This window comes from Setaria viridis, chromosome 8, assembly GCF_005286985.2.
Source record: "Setaria viridis chromosome 8, Setaria_viridis_v4.0, whole genome shotgun sequence".
Taxonomy (NCBI): Eukaryota; Viridiplantae; Streptophyta; class Magnoliopsida; order Poales; family Poaceae; genus Setaria; species Setaria viridis.
This window is the reverse complement of record NC_048270.2, coordinates 35,559,854-35,584,070: the sequence shown is the minus strand read 5'-3', so window position 1 is coordinate 35,584,070 and position 24,217 is coordinate 35,559,854. Positions and strand designations below refer to the sequence as shown.

The following is a 24,217-nucleotide window of genomic DNA, read 5'->3' as shown; positions in this document are numbered from 1 at the left end:
ATAGGGCCTAGCCTAGGATCACTAGAGCTCATCTAGTCGGGTTCGAGAGAGACATGAGGGGCAAGGAGTTCCTGGTGAGTGCCTAGTGTGAGAGAGAGGGTATTGGGGTACCTTCACCCCTAGGGGTGGGAGCAGCGGAGCTGCTGGCCATCGCGGGTTCGGTTGGTGTAGTTCTGCGCAAGGCAGCGACGCGCAGTGTAGTCCGGTCGCCGGTGAAGTGGCAGTGGCGCTTCCCGCCGCTACTGCGCAACCTAGATCGGTAGGTGTGTCGGTGGGGCGGCTGGCTGCGGCGAACCTCGTAAGCCGAGCCGGGTCCCCCACCCTGTTTATATAGCGCAGCGCGACAGGGGCCCACTACCCATTGATAGGGTAAGCGCCCCCGATCAGGGCGCAGATCAAGGTCCTGATTGGCCTTTGGGCCAATCGGGAAAAGAGATCAATCTAACATTCTCCCCCTTGATCTCATCATTTACTTTTAGCTTTGTACTTTTCATTTTTATTCGTTTCATCGTAGATTAATATGTAGAGCATGTTTCATCGTCACAACTTGATTGCCGATAGAATCAACAGCTACAACACACCTCTCTATTTTGAAACAATTCTGTTTCTTTTGGGCCTTATCCAATCCAGGAATTATAGGCTTTCCCTTAAACCCATGCCGGCTAAGTGTTCCCTGAACACATTGGGAGGTAAGCCTTTCGTGAGCGGATCCGCAAGCATATCTTTTGTTCTTATATGCTTGAGACTTATAGTGTGATCCTGGATTCTGTCTTTCACAACGTAAAACTTTATCTCAATAGTTTTGGAAGCATTGCTTGATTTGTTGTTGTGAGCGTAGAATACTGCTGGTTCATTATCGCAGTACATCTTTAGTGGTCTGTGAATACAGTCAACCACTCTCAATCCGGGTATGAATTTCTTTAGCCACATTGCCTGCCCCGTGGCCTCATGACATGCTATGAATTCTGCGTGCATCGTCGATGACGCAGTTACTTTCTGTTTTGAGCTTCTCCATGAGATAGCTCCTCCTGCGAGAGTGAATACGTATCCAGACGTGGATTTTCTATCATCTTTGTCTCCCGCAAAGTCTGCATCTGAATACCCTTTTATCTCTAGGGAATCAGATCTTTTATATGTAAGCATGAGTTCTTTTGTGCCTTGCGCGTAGCGCAACGCCTTCTTTACCATTTTCCAGTGTTCTATACCTGGATTACTTTGATATCTACCGAGAACCCCGGTGACAAAAGCCAAGTCAGGGCGAGTGCACACTTGGGCATACTGTAAGCTTCCAACAGCTGAAGCATATGGAACCGCTTTCATTTGATCGATCTCGTACTAGTTCCTGGGACATTGATAATTCCCAAAACTGTCGCCCTTGACTATAGGAGCAGGTGTGGCTTTACTCGCATGCATATTGTACTTCTTTAGAACCTTTTCTAAATATGCCTTTTGCGATAACCCTAGAACCCCATTCAATCTATCTCGGTGAATTTCTATGCCCAAAACATATGTTGCTTCACCAAGATCCTTCATATCGAAGTTTGAGGACAAGAACTTCTTTGTCTCTTGCAGTAGACTGATATCACTGCTTGCAAGCAAAATATCATCCACATACAGGATTAGGAAAATGTATTTCCCATTTTTGAACTTTGCATAGACACAATTGTCCTCTATATTCTCTTGAAACCCAAATTTCTTTATTATATCATTAAACTTTAGATACCACTGTCTAGAGGCTTGCTTTAATCCGTAAATGGATTTCTTTAGACGACATCCCATATGCTCTTTGTCTTCCATGACAAAACCCTTTGGTTGTTTCATGTAGACGTTTTCTTCTAAATCCCCATTTAGAAATGCCGTCTTTACATCCATCTGATGTAACTCTAAATCAAAATGCGCAACTAGTGCCATTATGATTCTGAAGGAGTCTTTACATGAGACAGGAGAGAAAGTCTCATTATAATCTATTCCTTCTCTTTGTGTAAAGCCTTTTGCCACAAGTCTCGCCTTATATCTTTCTATGTTCCCTTTGGAGTCACGTTTAGTCTTGTAGACCCATTTACAGCCTACTGTTTTGGCTCCTTTAGGAATCTCCTCAAGTTCCCAAACATTGTTGGAACTCATCGATTTCATCTCATCTTCCATGGCCTCTAGCCACTTCGATGAGTGAACACTTTTCATGGCTTCTTCATATGAAGTGGGATCACCTTCTATATGAACTTCTTCTGTGTTATAAACTTTATAACAATCAGGGATGGCTGATTTTCTGACCCTTTGAGACCTTCTAGGCCCCTCACTTTCAGGCATATTCTGTGCCTCTGCTTGTGGCACACTATTCTGAGGTGGCTGCTGCAACTCTTCCTCGTGTGCAACGATGGGTTCAGTTGGCTCCTGAAGGACAGGTTCCAAAACTTCACTCATCGTTTCCACGGGTGGAATCACAGTAGGTGCCTGCACCACAATATCAGGAATTATCGGTGCGGGAATAATAGGTAGTGAGAAGTATGGTTCCTGAATCATCGGATTAGGTGCACACACCCGCTTCTCCTCAAGATCAATTTCTTGAGCTACCATGCTCCCCCTCACCATTTCATCCTCTAAGAAAATCGCCTGTCTCGTTTCTACAAACTTTGTGAATCTGTCTGGACAGTAGAAACGAAAACCCTTTGATTTTTCCGGGTAGCCAATGAAGTGGCAACTTACTGTTTTGGGATCTAGTTTCCCGATGTTTGGGTTAAACACTTTGGCCTCAGCTGGGCTCCCCCACACACGTAGGTGGTTTAGTGAGGGTACTCTTCCTGTCCACAGTTCGTACGGTGTTTTGGGCACCGACTTACTTGGTACTCTATTAAGAATGTGAATGGCGGTCTTCAGCGCCTCCATCCACAGTCCCAATGGTAAGGTGGAATAGCTCATCATGCTGCGCACCATATCCATCAGTGTACGGTTACGCCTTTCAGCTACTCCATTTTGTTGAGGTTCGCCTGGCATTGAATACTGGGCTACTATGCCATTTTCCTGCAAGAACCTTGCAAAAGGTCCAGGAACTTGGCCGAATGGGGTATGCCGACCATAGTACTCCCCCCCACGGTCGGATCTTACTATTTTGATTCTTTTGTTATGCTGATTTTCAACTTCAGCTTTAAATATCTTAAATTTATCCAACGCTTCTGATCTTTCTTTGATAGGATAAATATAACCGTAACGGGAGTAATCATCTGTGAATGTTATGAACAAGTCATAGCCATCCACACTTTTCACAGGAAAAGGTCCACAAATATCAGTGTGGATTATCTCTAAAACTCCTGTGCTACGCTTAGCGCCTTTTTTAATTTGCTTTACAAATTTTCCTTTAATGCAATCAACGCATTGTTCTAAGTCTGAGAACTCTAATTGAGGAAGAATTTCATTCTTAACTAGTCTTTCTATTCTCCCCCTCGAAATATGGCCTAAACGACAGTGCCATAATTTCGACGATATTTCATGAGTTCTCTTTCTTTTCTTTGTTTCTTTCTCTGACGAGGATACATTCATATTCACATCACACACAGAATTAACTTTTTCACGCAATGATAATAAATACAACTCATTGTGAAGGATGGCAACACCAACACATGCATTATCGAACCAAATGGCACACTTTCCATTACCAAAATGACATTCATAACCATCATGGTCCAAACGTGAAATACTTATTAAGTTTCTGTGTAATGAGGGAACATAGAGCACATCTTTAAGTACAAGCATGAAACCATCAACTAGCTCTAAAGAGACATCGCCAACAGCTTCAATTTCTGCTTGGACTCCATTTGCGACTTCAACGCATCTTTCGCTTCTTTGCGTAGTCCTCGTCGAATGGAATCCCTGTAAAGAATTTGCAACATGAACAGTTGCACCTGAGTCAATCCACCAAGTAGATTTCGAATACTGTGTATACAAGGATTCATTTACAAAAGAAATAGTATTCTCACCTCTTTTTGCCATTATTGACTTTAACCAGTCGGGGCAGTCTTTCTTGAAATGCCCCTTTTTCTTGCAATGTAGACATTGGTCTTTTTCTACTGGGAGAAGCTTTTGGTGATTCTGCTGCATAGGAGCTTTTCCACGTGCCTTGAAAAAGGGGTTAGCAATCTTTTTTCTGTTATCCTTCACATAGTGCAATGAGCCACCATGTGAGGATCTAAGTCTGTCCTCTTCCTGCACGCACATGGCGATCATTTTCTCCATGTCCCACCGTTCTAGCTGCATGTTGTAATTGACAACAAAAGTGTGAAACTCTTTAGGCAGAGAAGCAAAAACCAAATGCATAATGTGCCTAGGCTTGAGCTCAAGATCCATAGGCTTCAGCTGCGCTGCCAAGTTATACATCCTCATGATGTGATCTCTTATGCCAGTCCCTCCGCCATTGTACCTCTCTGTGGCCAGCTGCTTGAACAGCTGGGTAGCATATATATTTGAGGAACCAGTGAACTGATTCCTTATCTTGTCGAGATACTCTGAAACGGAGTCACACTCTGCGATCGAGCCCAAGATTGCAGGCTCAATCGTATTCTTTACCAAAGCCATACATTTCTTGTTGGCAGTGGTCCACTGTTTGTTTTCAAGGGTGTATGCCAACTCCAGTGGAGCATAGTCCCTTTCCTTTTGCTGCCATGCAGCATCATCATCACCATCAGCCCTCACTGGCTTCTGTGGAGCTTGTGGCTGCGGTGTGGTCAGCACCCAGTCAACTTCTCCACAAACGAAAGAGAACTCAATCTTCTTCCTCCATTCTGTGTAGTTGTTGCCTTTGAGAATGGGTATCTCTTTGAGACACGCCATTAAGTTGAATGATCCTGAAATTCACAATCCATAAGTGAGATCATAACGACAATTGCATGAGTCATTTCCAACGTTGGTCAAAAAATAAAACATACAACTGTTGATGCAATTTAAAACTATATCACCGTTGGGCAGAAATAGAAATAAAAGCATCAAAATAACTTTTTAAATCATGATACAGTTATTAACAACGTTGGTCAGAAAATAACAGCACCATGATCTAATTAACTTTATCATGCTCTCACAAAATTTAATTATCTCGTTGGTTCAAATTAAATTTAAATAGAGCAATAAATATCACTTTTGCAGCGGAAACTGTGAAATAAATCTATTTTCAGAAGCAAAACACTGTACAAAACTTTATTAATCTCTAATACAAATTATCCCGTTGGTTCAAATTGAATTAGAGACTAAAACTGTGCAAAAACCATTAATTAAATGCTTCTGGAAATAGAAAAAACAAAAAAACAGAGGTTACTGTTCAAAACACGAAAACCGGCCCACGTGCGAAAACGGCCCACAGCCCGTTCCCGCGCGCGGCCCGCTCGCGCGACGCCGGCGGCCCGCGAACGCGGCGCAGGCGGCCCGCTAACGCGACGCAGGCGGCCTGCTCGCGCTACGCCTTCGGCCTGCTAGTGCGGCCCACGAAAAACGGCCCGCTAAGGCGGCTTGACGCCGGCCTCGCGCGCGGCGCGCGCGCGCAGGCCACAACCTGGGCCTGGGCCGCGAAAACGGCCTGCCGCCGCGTCCCGCCTGGGCCGAATGTGGCCCGGTCGATCACGACCGTCCGCCCAGATCCGACGGCCAGGCGCCATTTGCGGCGCAACAAAACCCGGCCGTCGGCCGGCTCCCTCAAACCCTAGGCCATTTCGTCTTTCTCCCCCGCGCGCTCTCGCCGCGGCGGCGGCGCCGGGGCTTTCTCTCCCGCGCCCGGCGATGGCCGGCGGCGGCGGTGGAGGGATGGCCCCGCCGGCGCACGGCCGCGGCAGCCCCCCTCCTCCCCTCTTTTGCTAGCCTCCCCTTTCCTCCCTCCAAAAACCCGAAGGGTCGAGATCCAGATGGAGAAGAAGGGCCGGCGCCACCGCGGGTCCCCTCGCCGGCGAGCGCGTCCACCCCGAGGGTTGGGCGCGCCACCGTCGAGCGGTCCTGTGGTGGTGCTTTTGCGCCCTCCCCCGAGCCCCGAGCGGTTGCGCCGGTGGTTCGGGTGGACGTGTACTCCGGCGAGCCCGAGGCTCGGCCGGCCTTTGCCGCTCGCCGTCGGTGGACGTGCGGCGGTGAAGGCGACGACAGGTAAGCCTCCCGGCGTCGCTCTTTTCTTTAGATCTAGGGTTAGGGTTAGGGTTTCTTTTTCTGTTTCTTTTTCGATCGTCATTGTTTTCTCGATCTACTGCTTTTCCCGATCTGGAATAGCTTCTAGGAGGTGTTTGATACCATTGATAGGGCCTAGCCTAGGATCACTAGAGCTCATCTAGTCGGGTTCGAGAGAGACATGAGGGGCAAGGAGTTCCTGGTGAGTGCCTAGTGTGAGAGAGAGGGTATTGGGGTACCTTCACCCCTAGGGGTGGGAGCAGCGGAGCTGCTGGCCATCGCGGGTTCGGTTGGTGTAGTTCTGCGCAAGGCAGCGACGCGCAGTGTAGTCCGGTCGCCGGTGAAGTGGCAGTGGCGCTTCCCGCCGCTACTGCGCAACCTAGATCGGTAGGTGTGTCGGTGGGGCGGCTGGCTGCGGCGAACCTCGTAAGCCGAGCCGGGTCCCCCACCCTGTTTATATAGCGCAGCGCGACAGGGGCCCACTACCCATTGATAGGGTAAGCGCCCTCGATCAGGGCGCAGATCAAGGTCCTGATTGGCCTTTGGGCCAATCGGGAAAAGAGATCAATCTAACAGCTTAATCTATGTGAATTGTTTGTTTGTTTGACACCATACAATGGTATTCCCATGCATTGTCAGCTTGGTCTGAGAGAGCACAATGATCATAAGCATGGGAAGCATAGGGAATTATAGCTTCTTATACATGAAGTTTGGAGGAGCAAGATTGGTTGGTCCCTTTGCCTCAAAATAGTGACGAGGAGCAAGCCACCAAGCATCTTCGTGTCACTGAGGACTGTTAATGAAATGGTAATGTGGTTGATTATGCAAACGAAGTATTCGGTCAAACATCAAGTTCAGGAGAAATTGTTAGAGATCTTGTTGATAAGCTTATCGCCTCATTCCTCATTTTGGCATCATCAGATCCTCTGCTCTGTGGTAGCTAGTTTATTTTCATGGGACACAGATTTGAATCTTATGAGCTGTAGGTGTAACCTAAAAAATTACAAGGGATTTCAACTTTTTTTTGGCTTATTTTACAGTCTTGGATTCCTTCCAAGAGACTAGAGGGCGTGTTCTATGTTGAGACACTGCCTTTGCTGCATGTAAATCGCTAACAACAGTTATACCGCAGTCTGCTTACATATGATAGTTGGAGTTCTAAAATTCGACATTTGCCATTGATGGTTCATTTTTGGATTAATATCCATCATTTGAGATTTGCTCTGTCTTCAAACGTTCTCTGATTCTTCAGTCAGACGTGTACAGCACAATAAAACCACAACACCATAAAACGAAGGCTAAACCTGTGCGAGTTGTTTGTTTCTCACCACACATGTTGTTTCCATTGCCGACTTGGTACAGGAACACAATGGTTATATGATTAGGAAGCATAGGGAAGTATGAGTGCTTGTGGATGTGGTTTGGAGGGGCTTTTTATGTAGGTGCTCTTGCGTGGCTAAATGCTAGCAGGAATCTCATGGATTCTCAGCTCGTTGGAAGCATCGGGCTGAGCCACAACCTCCAGTAAATGGACGCTTGGCAATCAACTGAGAAAGAAAAAGCTCAAAGAACATTGCTCGTTCAAGTGTTCTAGCACAGCTCACTCTGCCATTGCTACTACAGTATGCTAATGGAAAGGCCGGCGCCTATGAGTTTATAGCTTGGGTGAATGAAATATGTTGGCAAAAAAAAGTCTTCAACATATCAAAGTTGAGTAACGCACTGGCAGTTCGATATATTCTCATCTTATGCTCACTTTGTCCCTTTTAATTTTGTAATGAACTATTATATTGATGCAATTGTTATAGGGTTGATTACGCAAGCACAGTAACTGGTTTTCCACAATATTTAAATAAGATCCTTGTTGTCAAAGACATCATGTTCGAGCCATGTTGAGCCCCTGCCAGACCTCAATGACAACCTGATGGAAGTCGATCAACCAGATGCAGTTCTGGAGGACCTACAGAATCAGGCTGCAGAGCATGGTGAACAGCAGCAGGAAGAACAACAGGAGGAAATGGATCTTCAACTTAGTCTCTCCATGCCTTTACCCTCAGTCTCAACCCCAAGGGGCCAGTAGTGTCAATCATGGGCAAGGTTCTGATCAAAGTGTAGCACAAGAGGTCTCAATGCAGGAAGCACAAGCTCATGAAGGAGAAGATCTTCACCATAACCAGAACGGGCAGGAGGTGGTTCTGGCTCTTCTCACCATTCCTCAGCTAAATGGGCTCCCACATGAGTCAGATTTGAACATCAACCTACCAAATGATCAAAATGGGGCCTTAGAAGTGGGGCACCAGAATCTGGATGCAGTGCCAGTTCCAGCAGAGTTGGACCAAGGCTTGGGGGCAATTCAGGCAGAAGGAAACATGCAAGTTGATAAGAATTACCTGCCAGAATCCCCCCCCCCCCCCCCCCCCCATTCAGCAACAGCATGGCAGTGGACCAGGAGCATCTTTCAATCTCAATCTCAATATCAACATGGTCTTAACTGACACAGGCTCCAGCACTAACACAGATTTAGGATGGGCTAATATGATTAGCAATGCGCTTGAAGGCCACAAATCAAGCCTAGACCTGCACAGGCTATGGGAGCGCTTCTTCTCACCTGTGGGCTCCCCGGAACAGGTTATTACTATGCCTAAAGACTGGGCCCCTTTTTTTACTGTCATGCTGCTCTCACCTAATCACTTTCAATGGGCCAAATCTTTCCTTGCATCACAAGCCTAGGAACTATTACTCTCATGTGCCAAAAGCAATGCATCTTTGTCCTTTGCAATCCCAGCAAGTTGCCCAGAAAATGCAAAGCCTCTCTGCATATCAAGTGAAGCACATTCTTATGACTCGGCCCATGATTCTTCTGATGGCCTCTCTCATTCTCAGAAAAAGAGCAGGAATTCAATGCCCCATGTGGAAACACAAGCAAGAAGAAGCTCAAGAATCAGAAACCGTAATAATGGGTTCAAACACTCTAGTTGTCAAAGCCGCAACTGCCTGACCTGCGCTGCAACCCCACCGACCCTGACCAGCAAGGCGATGGTAACCATCGGAGAGGACTTCTGCAAGATGAACAAAGCTACAATCTCCGAAGAAATACTAAAAGTGAAGCCCTAGCCTCAGCAGCCAATAGGAAGCAAGCAATCCTCCAGGAAGGTCCTCTCCTCAAAGAGGCGGAAGGATAAGGGGAAGATGGATGACAGCAAAACCCCAGGGGTGGGCAAGAAGACCAAGAACTAAATTGGCCTTTATATGCTATCTTTTGTTTTTGTTGCTAATGGGAAAGTATCTTTATTTTGGAACTTGTAACGGGAATCTGGTCCCCCTTGTCTAGTCTCTTATGTGGACATGCCGGTTGTCTTAATGATGGGAATGACACCAGGAACTAAGTTTATCAGTTACACTACTTCTCATACCCTTAAGTTTGGGTCAAGCTTAGCACTTCGCCAGAGGGAAGTATCAATTGGTTCTATTAAAAATGCGTAACAGCCTGGGCCAACATACACTCTTCGCAAGGGGTTAATTCTTATCCAACAACAATCATGAATCAAGATCTGCACAAAAGAAAGTGGGTGATCCTATCCTAGAATATCAGGAGGATAAATTTGGAAGGTAAATGGGATGCAGTCAAAGGAAAGATCTATGAATCAAAATGCGACATTTTATGTCTCCAAGAAACCAAAAGGGAATTCTTTGACTCTTCCTATGTTAAACACTTTTGCCCAGCCACAATGGACAAATTTGTCTTCCTTCCATCATCCGGGAACTCGGGAGGCTCAATCATTGTATGGAATAGTTAGAAATTTAATGGTGATATGGACTTCCAAAATGAATATGCACAGTCGGTCTTTCTCACATGCACGGTGACTAGGGAATCTTGGTATTTGGCAAATGTCTATGCCCCATGCACATCTAAAGGGAAAGCAGAGTTCCTTCAATGGTTCAAACGGATAGAAATGCCAGATGAAAATAAATGGATTATAGTTAGATACTTCAATCTGATTAGAAGACTGGAAGATAGAAATAAGCTAGGAGGAAACTATCAGGAGATGATAGCTTTCAATAATGCCATTAGCAGCCTAAGATTGGTAGAGCTTCCCTTAAGAGGATGTAAATTCATCTGGACAAACAAGCAAAGGAACCCTCTTCTGGAAAGATTAGACTAGTTCTTTACTTCAGGCTCATGGACAACCAGCTTCCCCAATTCCTATGCCACCGGGTTATCTAGAGATACCTCAGATCACACTCCATGCATCATCACAGCAACAACTAATGTACCAAAACCACATACCTTCAGATTCGAGAATTATTGACTGGAGCATGAACACTTCCTACCAATATTAGCTCACGGGTGGAACCTGCCTACACCTCACTCAGACTAAGCCAAAAGGATCATGGGGAAATTCAAGAACCTCAGGAGAGTGTTCAAGGCCTGGAATCACAACTACCCAGCCTAGCAACTGCAATCCAGAACAATAGAGCATTGTTACTCTTCATGGACCTTATAGAAGAAGCAAGTGACCTAACCATTGAAGAGTGGAATTTTAGAAACATCATCTCGGACCACCTAGAAAAGCTCATGAATCAACAAAGAATATACTTGAGACAGAGAGGGAAAGTAAACTAGATCAAACTTGGAGACGAATGCACTAAATTCTTTCATGCCAATACATCAATAAGAAATAGAAGAAACACCATAACCCAACTCAAGTCTGAGGGTGGAGACCAGATTCTCGACCATGAGGCTAAGGCTGATCTTTTGTGGAACTCCTTTAAGGCTAGAATGGGCACTTCAGATTTCAGCCATATATATTTTGATCTCCAGACACTGTTGCAACTAGATGACAACCTTTGGTGGTTGGAAGAACCATACATGAAGGAAGAAATTGATAGAGTAATTGCAGATCTACCAAATGACAGATCTCCTAGGCCTGAAGGATTCAATGGTGAATTCCTAAAGAAAACCTGGCACCTGATAGCACCAGAATTCTATAAACTCGTCTAACAATTCTTTGAAGGCAATCTGTGCCTACAAAGCATTAACTCCTCCTACATCACCCTGGTGCCCAAGATAGATTGCCCTCTCACTGTAGGGGACTTCAGACCAATCTCTCTCCTAAACTCAACGATAAAACTACTCACAAAACTTCTAGTAGAAAGATTGCAACAAGTCATAATGAGACTTATTCATAAAAATCAGTATGGTTTTATCAAGACAAGGACCATTAATGACTGTCTAGCATGGACATATGAATACTTGCACGTTTGCAAAGCCTCGAAAAGAGAATTGGTGATCCTGAAACTAGACTTTGAAAAGGCTTTCGACAAAATTGAGCACAACGCAATACTAGAAATCTTGAAGCACAAGGGTTTTGGGCAAAGATGGCAACAATGGATCAAAAACATCCTTGATTTAGAAACCTCCTCAGTTCTACTGAATGGAGTACCAGGGAAGGTGTTTCACTGCAAAAGAGGTGTAAGATAGGGAGACCCCTCATCCTCACTACTATTTATCTTAGCAGCAGACCTCTTGCAAACAATCATAAACTATGAAAAGGATCAGGGGAACCTTAATCTACCACTACCCATGAGAGGGTAGGGACAGACTTCCCCATTGTGCAATACACGGACAACACCCTACTGATCATGGAAGCCTGCCCCAGACAGCTAATGCTTCTAAAAGAAATGCTTCATACTTTTGCTGCATCAACAAGGCTAAAAGTCAACTACTCAAAATCAGTCATGATGCCCCTAAATATTTGGGACGAGAGGTTGCAAAATCTAGCTGCAACTTTTGACTGCCAACAAGGTTCCCTTCCCTTTACATATCTAGGTTTGCCATTGGGTACCAAACCAAAAATGGAACACTTCCTCCCACTGATATAGAAAGTTGAGGCAAGACTAAACTTGATGTCCTTGTTCCTTAGCCAGGGAGGGAAATTAAAAATGGTCAACTCAGTGCTATCATCGTCTGCTGTCTTTTATTCCTCTACTCTAAAACTACACAAAGGGGTCATAAGGCAGTTGGACAAATACAGGAAATATTATCTATGGAGAGGATCAGACTTGAGCTCCAAAAAACCATCCAAGGCAGCCTGGCCGATGGTCTGCCTTCCAAAGGAAAATGGAGGCCTGGGTATAATGAAGCCCTTCTGCTCAAATTTTTACATAAATTCTTCAGTAAAGCAGATACCCCGTGGGTCAAGTTAGTTTGGGAAAATTACTACAATAACTACAAGCTACTGGGACAACAGAATAAATGATCATTTTGGTGGAGGGACATTGTCAAGCTGCTAGATAAGTACAAAGGTATTGCAACAGTCTCAGTCGCAGATGGATCCACATCTTATTCTGGAAGGACCTATGGAATGGAATAATACCGAGTCAAGCCTTCCCTGAGCTTTATTCCTTCGCCGTAAATTGCAATAGCACCTACAGAGCAACCCTGGGGAAATCACATTTTATCCAAAACTTCAGTTTGCCTCTTTCAACACAAGCACATGATCAGCTTATTGCCCTGCAACAGCATATTACCGATGTAACCACGGAGCCCCAAATGGATAAATGGTCTTACATTTGGGGGTCGCATCCTACTCAACGAACAGAGCCTACAAAGCCATTATATATAGGCCAACGGGCTATCCACCCATCTTTCCGGTGGCTTTGGATTTCCTGATGTCAGATGAAGCACAAGGTTTTTTCTAGTTACTACTCAAAGACCGACTATGCATAAGGGATATACTAAGAAGGAAACACATGGACTTTGACTCATTTTCTTGCGAACTATGCATCTTGCAACGTCCGGAAACTGTAAATCACCTCTTCTTCCTATGCAACTTCACCAAAGCATGTTGGAACACAATTGGTGTCACATACGTCCCAACCAGAACAATCTGGAACATCATTGCACAAATAAAGGCAAAATTGGGAGTGCCCTTTTTTATGGAAATAATTATCTTAATGGCATGGAGCATCTGGACAACTAGGAATAATTGGATGTTCAACAATGTTGACCCATCACCCCATCTATGCAGAGGAAAGTTCATCTCTGAGTTCACCGATCTTCTACATAGGGGTAGGACTAGGTTACTGCAGCAAATGGAAATGTGGCTGCACCACTTGTTATTTGTTTTTTCTTCTGCTTTCCTCTTTCGCCCCCACCCCCTGGTTTTCTTTGAACTATTCTCTTAGGATTCTCTTTGTTATTTAATATATTTATAATCAGTAGGGTTCCCAACCCCTCCTGTTTCCTCAAAAAAAAAGACATCATGTTGGTTGATTAACAACCAGTCGAAACATCATGTTGAGGAGAAGATGTTAACGACTCGTTGTAGTTTAATTATTTAAATGTCAACAATAATCGTAATCGATTCTTAATCTCCTTCCCATGCCCAACCAATTCATCTCTCAGTCTGTGCAAAATCTAAATCCAATGTAATCCATGAAAATTCACAGAAAACTCGAGTAAACTTATAGCATCCCCACTGTGTAATACCAGTTAGTACAACAAGAAGAGGTTGACAAGGCACGTCAGGATCCAATGAAAACCGTGCAACTCTTCTTTCTTTTTCCTTTTTGTTTGAGAGCATTTTTTTTGTTCTTTTCATTTTGTAAGAGGGTCCAATGCAAAGTATCGCTCCTTCTGTATACGGTCTAGATATACTAGAGGTAAGTAGGCAACATTGCTCTTGTTTACACCATGCTATAAAAGCCATGTCTGAGTGCACAATAAAACCAAAATGTGCCATGAAAGGAGCTAAAAAACCTATGCGAGCAGATTGTTTATCGCCACACATGTTATTTCCATTCCCGACTTGGTCCGAGAGCGTGATAACGGTCATAGGCTTGGGAAGCATAGAGAAGCATGGTTACTTGTTCACCTAGTTACGAGGGGCATGTTTTGTGCGTTCTCCTGCTTGGTACCACTGGTTCTCTGCAAGAATCTCGAGCAAGTTCAGGGATTTGGAAATTTCTTGCTGAGCTCCAACCATTTCTCCTGCATTGTTTGTTTGACACCATACAATGGCATCCCATGCATTGTCAACTTGGTCTGAGAGAGCACAATGATCATAAGCATGGGAAGCATAGGGAATTATAGCTTCTTATACATGAAGTTTGGAGGAGCAAGATTGGTTGGTCCCTTTGTCTCAAAATAGTGACGAGCAGCAAGCCACCAAGCATCTGGATATGTAAAGCTTTGTTTTTTTAGAGGACTAGGAATTATGTAAAGCTACCTGCAATGTTTGAGCTTGAGCCTGATTTAGATCACCCACATGGGCCTTATTGGGCCCAAAATTATGTCACATGTAAGTGAAGAGTACCATCAAAGTCACTGATTTGCATCTGCAAGTCCGGGCACAGTCGAAAAGCTATGATTGAGGCACTAGCCTCTGCCTGCACCTCACAGAAGAGCATATGATTCCTTGAGCCTTTTGCCAGTTTATTACTTGGCTTTGTTAGTCCTGATCATAGAGAATAAAACTATGGCGTCTTTGTATGTTCACACTGCAGAGTGCTTACTATTGGACGGCTGGTGTTTTAAATTGGACATTTGTCATGGATGGATCATTTTTTGGATTATTCGACGTTTGAGATTTGCTCTGCCTTTCCAACGCTCTCTGTTTTTTTCTTTCAGGCGTGTGCATGAGGCCAGTCTAGCTTTTACTAATGGCCGAGTGAATACAAACCAAAAGCACTTTGGTTGGACCTTGTCAGTTGTCGTACTATATTTAAAAGGAACAAATTGACAGTCAGGTCGTCTTGTTCTCCTGTAGGAAGCTTCCGCAAGTTGTCATTTGATTAGGATCTCTTGTCCTTTTTGGAAGCTACAGGGTGAATTCCTGCCACCACTTTATGTGATTAAACAATTCTTGTCAGCTTTTATCAACTCACAATGCTAAAATCGTACTTTTATTAAAAAGAATAACTCAGTTGAATGGATGATTGGCAACCATCTGAGAGAGAATCTCAAAAAGAGATGCCACTTCCAGCATTACAGTACAGTTCCAGATTCCATAGCTCGTACAATATGCATAATGCAAAAATTGCAAAGGCATTTTGTAATTCAGTTCACAAAATATATAAATGGGTGAACTATTTTGGCGGCTCAAAACTACAGCATCTGGATATGTAAAGCTTTTTTTTTTTTTGGAGAGGACTATGAATTATGTAAAGCTACCTGCAAGGTTTGAGATTGAGCCTGATTTAGATCACCCACATGGGCCTTATTGGGCCCAAAATTTCTTGCAAAGTGAAGATTAGGTCCATGGGGTGGTGCCTGAGGTACGGTGTAGGTAGGCAACATTCATTCCTCTGGTCTATACACATGCAAGAAATCCATGTCTGCAACTCTGCATCACAATAAAACCAGAGAACGCCCATGCAAGAATTGTTTGTTTGGCGCCATACATCAAACACGATATTCCCATTGTCGACTTGGTCTGAGAGAGGACAATCATCATAAGCATGGGAAGCACAGGGAAGCATAGTTTCTTATACATGAACTTTGGAGGATCATATTTGGTTGGTGCCCTTGCCTCAAAATAAGGGAGTGTTTGGTTTGCTACCACACTACGCCACACCATTCCACAACTCATGCGCCGAAGTTGCGCAAATTTTTGATCCGTGGCCGAACATGGGGCGCGCCGCAGCACTACCACAAGCACGCAGTTCATTTTTGCGCCGCGAGCCGCCAAAAATTCAATGAACGAAACTTTCTACCTACCGGCAAGTTCAGGAGAAACTGTTGAAGATCTTGTTGAAAGGCTTATCGCCTCTTTCTCCATTTTGGCATCGCCTGATCCTCTGTGGTTGCTAGTTTATTTTCATGGGACACAGAGCCCTGAATCTTATGAACTGTTGGTTTAGCCTGAAAAATTACAAGGGATTTCAACTTTTCTTTTTTGCTTATCTTACAGTCTTGGATTCCATCCAAGAGACTAGAGGGCGTGTTCTATGTCTAGACACTGACTTTGATGCTGCATGTAAATCGCTAACAAAAGTTACACCGCAGTCTGCTTACATATGACAGTTGGAGTTCTAAAATTGGATATTTGTCATTGATGGTTCATTTTGGGATTAATATCCATCGTTTGAGATTTTCTCTGCCTTCCAACGTTCTCTGATTTTTTTTCAGTCAGACGTGTGCAGCGCCTTTTCTTTTCCTTTTTTTGACATCTGCGGCACAATAAAACCACAGCACCATACATGGAAGCTAAATCTGCGCGGGTTGTTTGTTTCTCGCCACACATGTTGTTTTTCCATTGCCAACTTGGTACAAGAGCACAATAGTTATAGGCTTAGGAAGCATAAGGAAGTATGAGTAGTGCTCGTGGATGAAGTTTCTGGCTGCTGATGACCCATAGCCTCCACTTTATGCTGTTGCGTTGTTCGTCTACGCTGTAAGCAACTTACCACTGTGTGTGTTTTCAAACAAAAAAGAGAGAATCGGAGAAAGTAAATGGACGCTTGGCAATCAGTTGAGAAAGAAAAAGCTCAAAGAACAATGCCCGTTCCAGTGTTCTAGCACAGCTCACTCTGTCCTTGCTAATGCAGTATGATAATGCAAAGGCGTCTGTGACTTTACACTTTAGCTTGGGTGAATGAAATATGTTCGCTAAAGAAAAAAAAGGTCCGGAGAATTACACTATTTCAGTTAACAAAATCTTTAGCATCTGAAAGTTGAGTACGCACTGGTTGTTCAATATATTCTCGTTTTATTTTGACTTCGTCCTTTTGTAGTAAACTACTGATGCAATTGTTATATGGTTGATTACCCAAACACAGTTACTGGTTTTCCATAACACAGTCAGATCCTTGTTGTCAAAGACTTTCTACCTACCGGCTGAAACATCAATTGAGGAGAATCTGTTAAAGACTTGCTTTAGTTTAATTATTTAAACGTAAACAATAATAAATAATCCTAATCGATGCAAAATAATCCATGCCCAATCCATTCATGTCTCTTTATGTTTACTCGAGTTTTCTGTGAATTTTCATGGATAACCCTAAACCCATGGCGAATCCACATTCATCTCTGAGTCTGTGCAAAATCTGAATACAATGTAATCCATGAAAACTCACACAAAACTCGAGTAAATATATAGCATCCCCACTGTGTAATACCAGTTACTACAACTAGAAGATGTTGGAAAGGCCGGCACGTCAGGGTCAAATGAAAACTGTACAAGTCTTCTTTCTTTTTGTTTTTTGTTTGAGAGCATTCATTTTTTCTTTTCATTTTATAAGAGGGTCCAATATATGCAAAGCATCTCTTCCTGTATACGGTCTAGATACAGGTAGGTAGGCAACATTGCTCTTGTTTACACCATGCTATAAAGCCATGTCTGAGAGCACAATAAAACCAAAATGTGCCATGAAAGGAGCTAAACCTATGCGGGCAGATTGTTTATCGCCACACATGTTATTTCCATTCCCGACTTGGTCCGAGAGCATGATAACGGTCATAGCCTCATAGGCTTGGGAAGCACAGAGAAGCATGGTTACTTGTTCACCTAGTTACGAGGGGCATGTTTTGTGCGTTCTCCTGCTTGTTGGTATCGACTCTCGAGCAGATTCAGGGATGTGGAAATTTCTTGCAGAGCACACACAACTCCTTGTGTTTTTAAACCCAAAAGAGAGAATCAAAGAGTATACGCTTTTGGCATTCAGCCGAGAAAGAAAAACTCGAAGAACAATGCCGATTCCAGTGTTACAGTACAAGCTCGCTCTTTCATCACTGCTAAGGTATTTCACTTAATGATGTAATTCCAACATTCGCTTTGTAGCGAGATTAAGTTATGATTACAATCTATCAGCAACTTACCACTGCGTTATTTTGACCTGAAAGAGAAAATCAGTTGTATGGATAGTTTGAAAGCAGCAGGGAGCCAGGGAACAAAGCTTTTTCAAAGGGAGATGGCAGTTACAGCAGTGTAGCTAGTATACAGAACTGGCTGTTCCCACTATCTACGAAGCTGCATCTGTGCTCACTTGACAACTGCTTGTTCTAAAAGACACTGTACCTAGGTGTCTTAGTCATGGCATCAAGATTAGGAAAAGATGTGAAGATATGGTTGAGAAGCATATCAAGGATATGTGTGGTTTGCTACCCTGTTTCTGGATCTGAATGGAATAGAGCACCAACAAAGTCACTGATTAGCCTCTGCAATGCAAGTCCGTGCACAATCCAAAAGGTCAGAGGTTGAAGAAGAAAAAAGAAACACCGAAAATGTTGAATCTTCTTTGAAAAAAATGTTGAATCCAGTTTGCCAAAATGTTGAAGTAGGCAGGTAAAAATGTTGAATGTAGTATTTTCTTTACAAAATGTTGATCTATTTTCTCAGAAAAATGTTGAATGTAATCTTCCGCAAAGTTGAATGTAATCCTCTGAAATGTTGAATTTATTTATCTATAAGTTGGGCCTAATGGGCTTTAAAATTATGTTGCTTATCCAGCACACGGAAGCTACATAAGAGCCCCAACAATGGTAGCAGGGTTCCATATGTACTCTCTTTCTGCAAACGGTCTAGGTGCTAGAGGTGTAGGCTGGCAACATTCCTCTTGTCTACACAAGGAAGAAAACCATGTCTGCATCACAATAAAACCAGATAACGCCCATGCAAGAAAGCTTAATCTATGTGAATTGTTTGTTTGTTTGACACCATGCAATGGTATTCCCATGCATTGTCAGCTTGGTCTGAGAGAGCACAATGATCATAAGCATGGGAAGCATAGGGAATTATAGCTTCTTATACATGAAGTTTGGAGGAGCAAGATTGGTTGGTCTTTTGCCTCGTGACGAGCAGCAAGCCACCAAGCATCTTCGTGTCACTGAGGACTGTTAATGAAATGATAATGTGGTTGATTATGCAAACGAAGTATTCGGCCGTCCACATTATTTACAGCACGACACCTATTCTAAATAGCCAAATTCTGGCTGTCATAAACTTTCTGCCTACCGGCACTAACGTCAAGTTCAGGAGAAATTGTTAGAGATCTTGTTAATAAGCTTATCGCCTCATTCCTCATTTTGGCATCATCAGGTCCTCTGCTTTGTGGTAGCTAGTTTATTTTGATGGGACACAGATTTGAATCTTATGAGCTGTAGGTGTAACCTAAAAAATTACAAGGGATTTCAACTTTTTTTTTTGGCTTATTTTACAGTTTTGGATTCCTTCCAAGAGACTAGAGGGCGTGTTCCATGTTGAGACTGCCTTTGCTGCATGTAAATCGCTAACAACAGTTATACCGCAGTCTGCTTACATACGACAGTTGGAGTTCTAAAATTGGACATTTTCCATTGATGGTTCATTTTTTGATTAATATCCATCATTTGAGATTTGCTCTGTCTTCGAACGTTCTCTGATTCTTCAGTCAGACGTGTGCAGCACAATAAAACCACAACACCATAAAACGAAGGCTAAACCTGTGCGAGTTGTTTGCTTCTCGCCACACATGTTGTTTCCATTGCCGACTTGGTACAGGAAACACAATGGTTATAGGCTTAGGAAGCATAGGGAAGTATGAGTGCTTGTGGATGTGGTTTGGAGGGGCTTTTTATGTAGGTGCTCTTGCGTGGCTAAAATTGCTAGCAGGAATCTGATGGATCCTTAGCTCGTTGGAAGCTTCGGGCTGAGCCACAGCCTCCACTTTATGCTGTTGCGTTGTTAATCTAAGCTGTAAGCAACTTAGGACTCTGTGTATTTTTAGACCCAAAAGAGAGAATCAAAGAATCAGTAAATGGACGCTTGGCAATCAACTGAGAAAGAAAAAGCTCAAAGAACATTTGCTTATTCCAGTGCTCTAGCACAGCTCACTCTGTCATTGCTTCTACAGTATGATAATGGAAAGGCGTCTATGACTTTCAGCCCGTTCGGATGGGCTGAAATTCAGCCCAGCCGTTCAGCTGGTCCAGTATAAGCCGTTCGATCGGCTGCTGGAACCGACGCGAGACGCGCCATTTTTGCTTCCTCTCGCCGCCCGTCCTTATCCATTCGCCTCGCTCTCGTCCGGTCGCTCACTCTCGCCCCCGATCCGCTGCCGTCGCTCCCTCCGCTCGCCCGCTCCCTCGCTCTCACCCGCTCTGCGCCGCCGTTGGTCCGTCGCCTCACCCGCTCCCTCACGCTTGGCCGCTCTACGCCGCCGTCGCTCCCAAATCTTGCCCACTCTCTCGCGCTCGCCCGCTCTCCACCGCCATCGCTCCCTCGTCTCGCCTGCTCTGTCGCGCTCGCCCGCTCGCCGCCGCCGTCGGTCCCTCCTTTCTCCATCCCCGGCGGCCGCCTCCCTCCATCGGTCAAGCGGCACAAATCGGGTAGATCCACCACGGGAGGCCTCTTCCGCGCCGGCAGCGGACTATTCGGCCCCACCGCAACACCGCGGCACCGGGGGCGAACGCAGCTGCCAGGGATCATGGTCACCGCCCAGCACGGTAGCTGGGATCCGGGCGCTCCGCCGCCGCGGCCTTCACCGTGCCCTCCTCTCCCCCCCCCCCACCCCCCGGCTGCCTGCCAACTAGAGCTGGAGGAGGTCACCCAGCTCCACCATCCGCCGCATCCAAGCTGTGCCGCCGCCATCCCCTGACGAAGCGCACCATCTACATCCAAGTACGCCTTCTGCACCATTTTTGGTAGCTATAGGGGTGCTTCTGTCCCCCCCCCCCCCCCACCCACACACACACAACAAAATTGATGCTAATTCCGTGTTTATGCTAATTTCTTTGTCCAATCTTTTCGGATTCATGATTAGTAGTCAACTAGCCGCAGGCTCACAGAGGGCACTGATTGCTTGAACAAAATTTCCTGATTGGTAGTCAACTAGCCGCAGGCTCACAGAGGGCACTGATTGCTTGAACAAAATTACGGTACCGTTCCCTTGCACTTTGCGCACAAGATGACAACATACTTACCTGCCAAGACGCTTATTAATTTATTAGCTTACAGATTGATGCATTACATGTAGGCAGCAAGCTTATCATACTATTGGAGTAGCTTCGTTTAACTGTTTACTTTGTGTTGTGTTTCACCTCCCCTGGCTAAACCCTCCCTTCACAGCTACACCCATCTTGCTCTGATCCTGTCGCCCTCGGGCTCGGCATGTCGTCTCCTTTGATTATTAGCCCACATGTGCATGTCTTATTTCTTCTGTTGTCCTGTGATTCATTCAAATTGCTGCTATAATTCGAGTTGGTTCAAACTTAGCATGCTACTGTCCATGTTCATGAAGTTAGCACTTGTGTGCATTATGCTTGCAGCATGTTCTTCCTCTGAAATATGCAAACATTTATACAACACACTCAACATAAGTAATTTGTCTATTTTTTTTTCACCTCTCCAAACGTCTGCTACAAGCCTAGTAGCAGCCCACCCGCGATGAACTACCAACGGTGCCCACACTGGCATCATCGTCCACTTCTTCGTGCTCTCGCCCACTGGTCTGTCCGTACAGTTTCCATCACAAACATGCCAAGACAGCTGCTAAGGCAAGCAACATATCCATTACTGTTCTTATTGTTTACTTGTATGCCTCTTACTGTTCCTTTCCTTGTTGCAATATAATTGCAGTTGTTGTCTACTTAGATGGCTTGCAGCCGTGCCAACTAGGATGAGGCCACAACGAAAACATTGCTAGATCTTTGCATTGCTGAGAAGAACCAATTCAATTGGGGCAACAGGTGCCTCACTAAGTTGGGATGGCAGCACGTGTACCGCAACTTCAAACAACAGACTGGTCTATATTTGGGCAGCAAGCAGCTGCAGAACAAGCTGAACGCCATGCGGAGACCATTCACAAGCTGGAAGGACTTGCAAGTCCAATCTGGTTTAGGCCGTGACAAAGAAACTGGTGGCGTTCCTGCTGATTCCAGCTTTTGGGATGCCGATGAAGGGGTACATCCTTTTACTCATGTTGCTCATGTTATGTATACCAACATAGTTTTGTTACTGACATGTATTGTTCATCATTGCAAGAAACCAGTGCCGGTGCTGCTCAGACAAGTTTTGCTAAGCCACTCCCATTCCTCGATGAATTGTACACGTTATTTGGCAACACCACCCAAGACAGGGGCACCTTGCTGCCGGCAGGAGGTATTCATGAGGCGACACCTAGCATGGGGACTGAGGACGATGCACATGACTTCTACCTGGACCCCATGGCTGCTAGTAGTGCTCGTAACTTGTCCAAAAGGCCAACCCGGGAAATGTCTGTTGACAGTCCTCCAAAAAAGAAAAGTGGCAGCTTGGAGGACTATATCAGAGAACTTTCTGAAACAGTGGCAACGAGGAGCCAAAAATGTGGCGACCATGAGCAGGAGGAACTGGACCGTGCAATGCAGCTTATAGAAGAAGATATCGAGGAGGGGTCTGAGCTGTATTGTCAGGCACTTTATTTATGTAAGAATGCAGTGTATCGGAGGGCCTTCACGAAGATGAAAATGAAAGAGGGCCGACTGAATTGGAATTGGATCCAATTCAACTGGGACAGGGAGAACAAGTAGAGTGATTGTGGCATGAGTTTGTTTTATTCTAGTGATGTGTACTAATGGGTTGAAACAATAATGTTTGCTTATGTAACGTGTCCTGTGCCATGAACATTGTGTTGTACTGTAAGTTAAATTTTTTTCAAGTTCAATGTCGCCCATGATCTGTACTACATGACTACTTTTTTTTACTTGTGTCACAACGCTTGTCTTAACCGTGATAAGGAATTTTGATGTTTGTTGTCATTGTGCCGTGAACAGGAAGGTGGGCAGGCCATTGGAGGCCCTCAGCAGGAGTCCCAGGAGGAGGATTGGTTACTTGTCCGGTGAACCTGAAGGAAAGGGAGGATGCTTGCCAATCCTGAAGGAAAGCGAGGACGCTTGACAGGTTTGAAACAAATTCATATGTAAATTGTGGTGCAACAAGTAATGTGTAGGCTTTGCTGATTGATCCCCCTCCGTTTGTGCATGCACAGGTTCATTCAAGTATGAGTAGTGCTGAGAAATCAAACAGTGACACCGATAGTGATTCCAGCTCCATCGTGTACCAGCTGGTGAGTGTAGCAGCAGCTGTAGCAGCATATGTTGCCGTGAACAGAAGTCCACCTCCTGTGGTGAACCCGCCAGTGGAGGTGCCACGCATGACCGGACGGCAATGGGTCGAGCTCAATATGCGGAAAAGCTGGAGGTGCTACGACAATTTTCTTATGTATCCCGACGCGTTCCTTCAGTTGCATGACATCTTGGTTAATAATCATGGGTTGCAATCGTCACAAGGGGTAGAATCTATTGAGGCTTTAGGTATGTTGGTCTGGGCTTGTGCGACACAACAGGCTTCTCGTCAAATTAGAGATAGATTTGAGCGGAGTTTGGACACAGTTAGTAGGAAGATGGCGCATGTGGCAGATGTAATGTTTTCATTTGCCCAGACGGTAATCGCTCCAACGGATTCTGCGTACTCCAAGGTTAATCATAGGCTGAACCAATATGCATCGTTCTTTGATGGGTGTATAGGTGCTCTAGATGGAACCCATGTTCCCGTACAGGTCGGGCGTGAGTCCCGTTTGGATTTCATTAATAGAAAAGGGTGGACAAACTTTAATGTGTTAGCGATAGTGGATATGGACATGCGGTTCACGTATGTAGGAGCGGGGACGGCAGGGTCCAGTCATGACATGTCGGTGTTGTGGGAGTGTACAGGGACACCAAACTACCCGCATCCACCTCTAGGTATGGTACTTGCCTAATTACGCACATGACGCAACAATTGTAAAAGTGGTGCACTAATGGTGAATATGTTTGATGTTCTGTAGAAAGATATTATTTGGTGGACTTTGGTTACGCAGTTCGTGAAGGCTATCTGGGGCCATATCGAAGTACCAGGTACCATTTGGAGGAATTCAGCAAAAGAGCGGCTGAAAGTTTGGAGGAGAAATTCAACTTCCACCATTCCAGTCTTCGCAATGTTGTCGAATGAGCTTTTGGCGTGCTCAAATCCAGGTGGCATATTTTGTGGCAAGTTCCATTCTATGATCGAGAGAGGCAAACGAAGATCATTATTGCTTGCTTCGCACTCTACAATTATTTGCTGGACCGTGCCGATGCAAGTACTGCAGG

At 44.7% G+C, this 24,217-nt stretch overlaps 1 long non-coding RNA gene across 1 annotated transcript; it reads left to right on the top strand.

Annotated features, from left to right (window-relative positions):
• The first annotated feature begins 20,914 nt into the window (after positions 1-20,914).
• LOC117833990 (uncharacterized) lies at positions 20,915-22,752 on the top strand. Its single transcript, XR_004635640.2, has 2 exons — positions 20,915-22,010; positions 22,092-22,752. It is a non-coding gene; the product is annotated as an uncharacterized lncRNA (long non-coding RNA).
• The last annotated feature ends 1,465 nt before the right edge of the window (positions 22,753-24,217 follow it).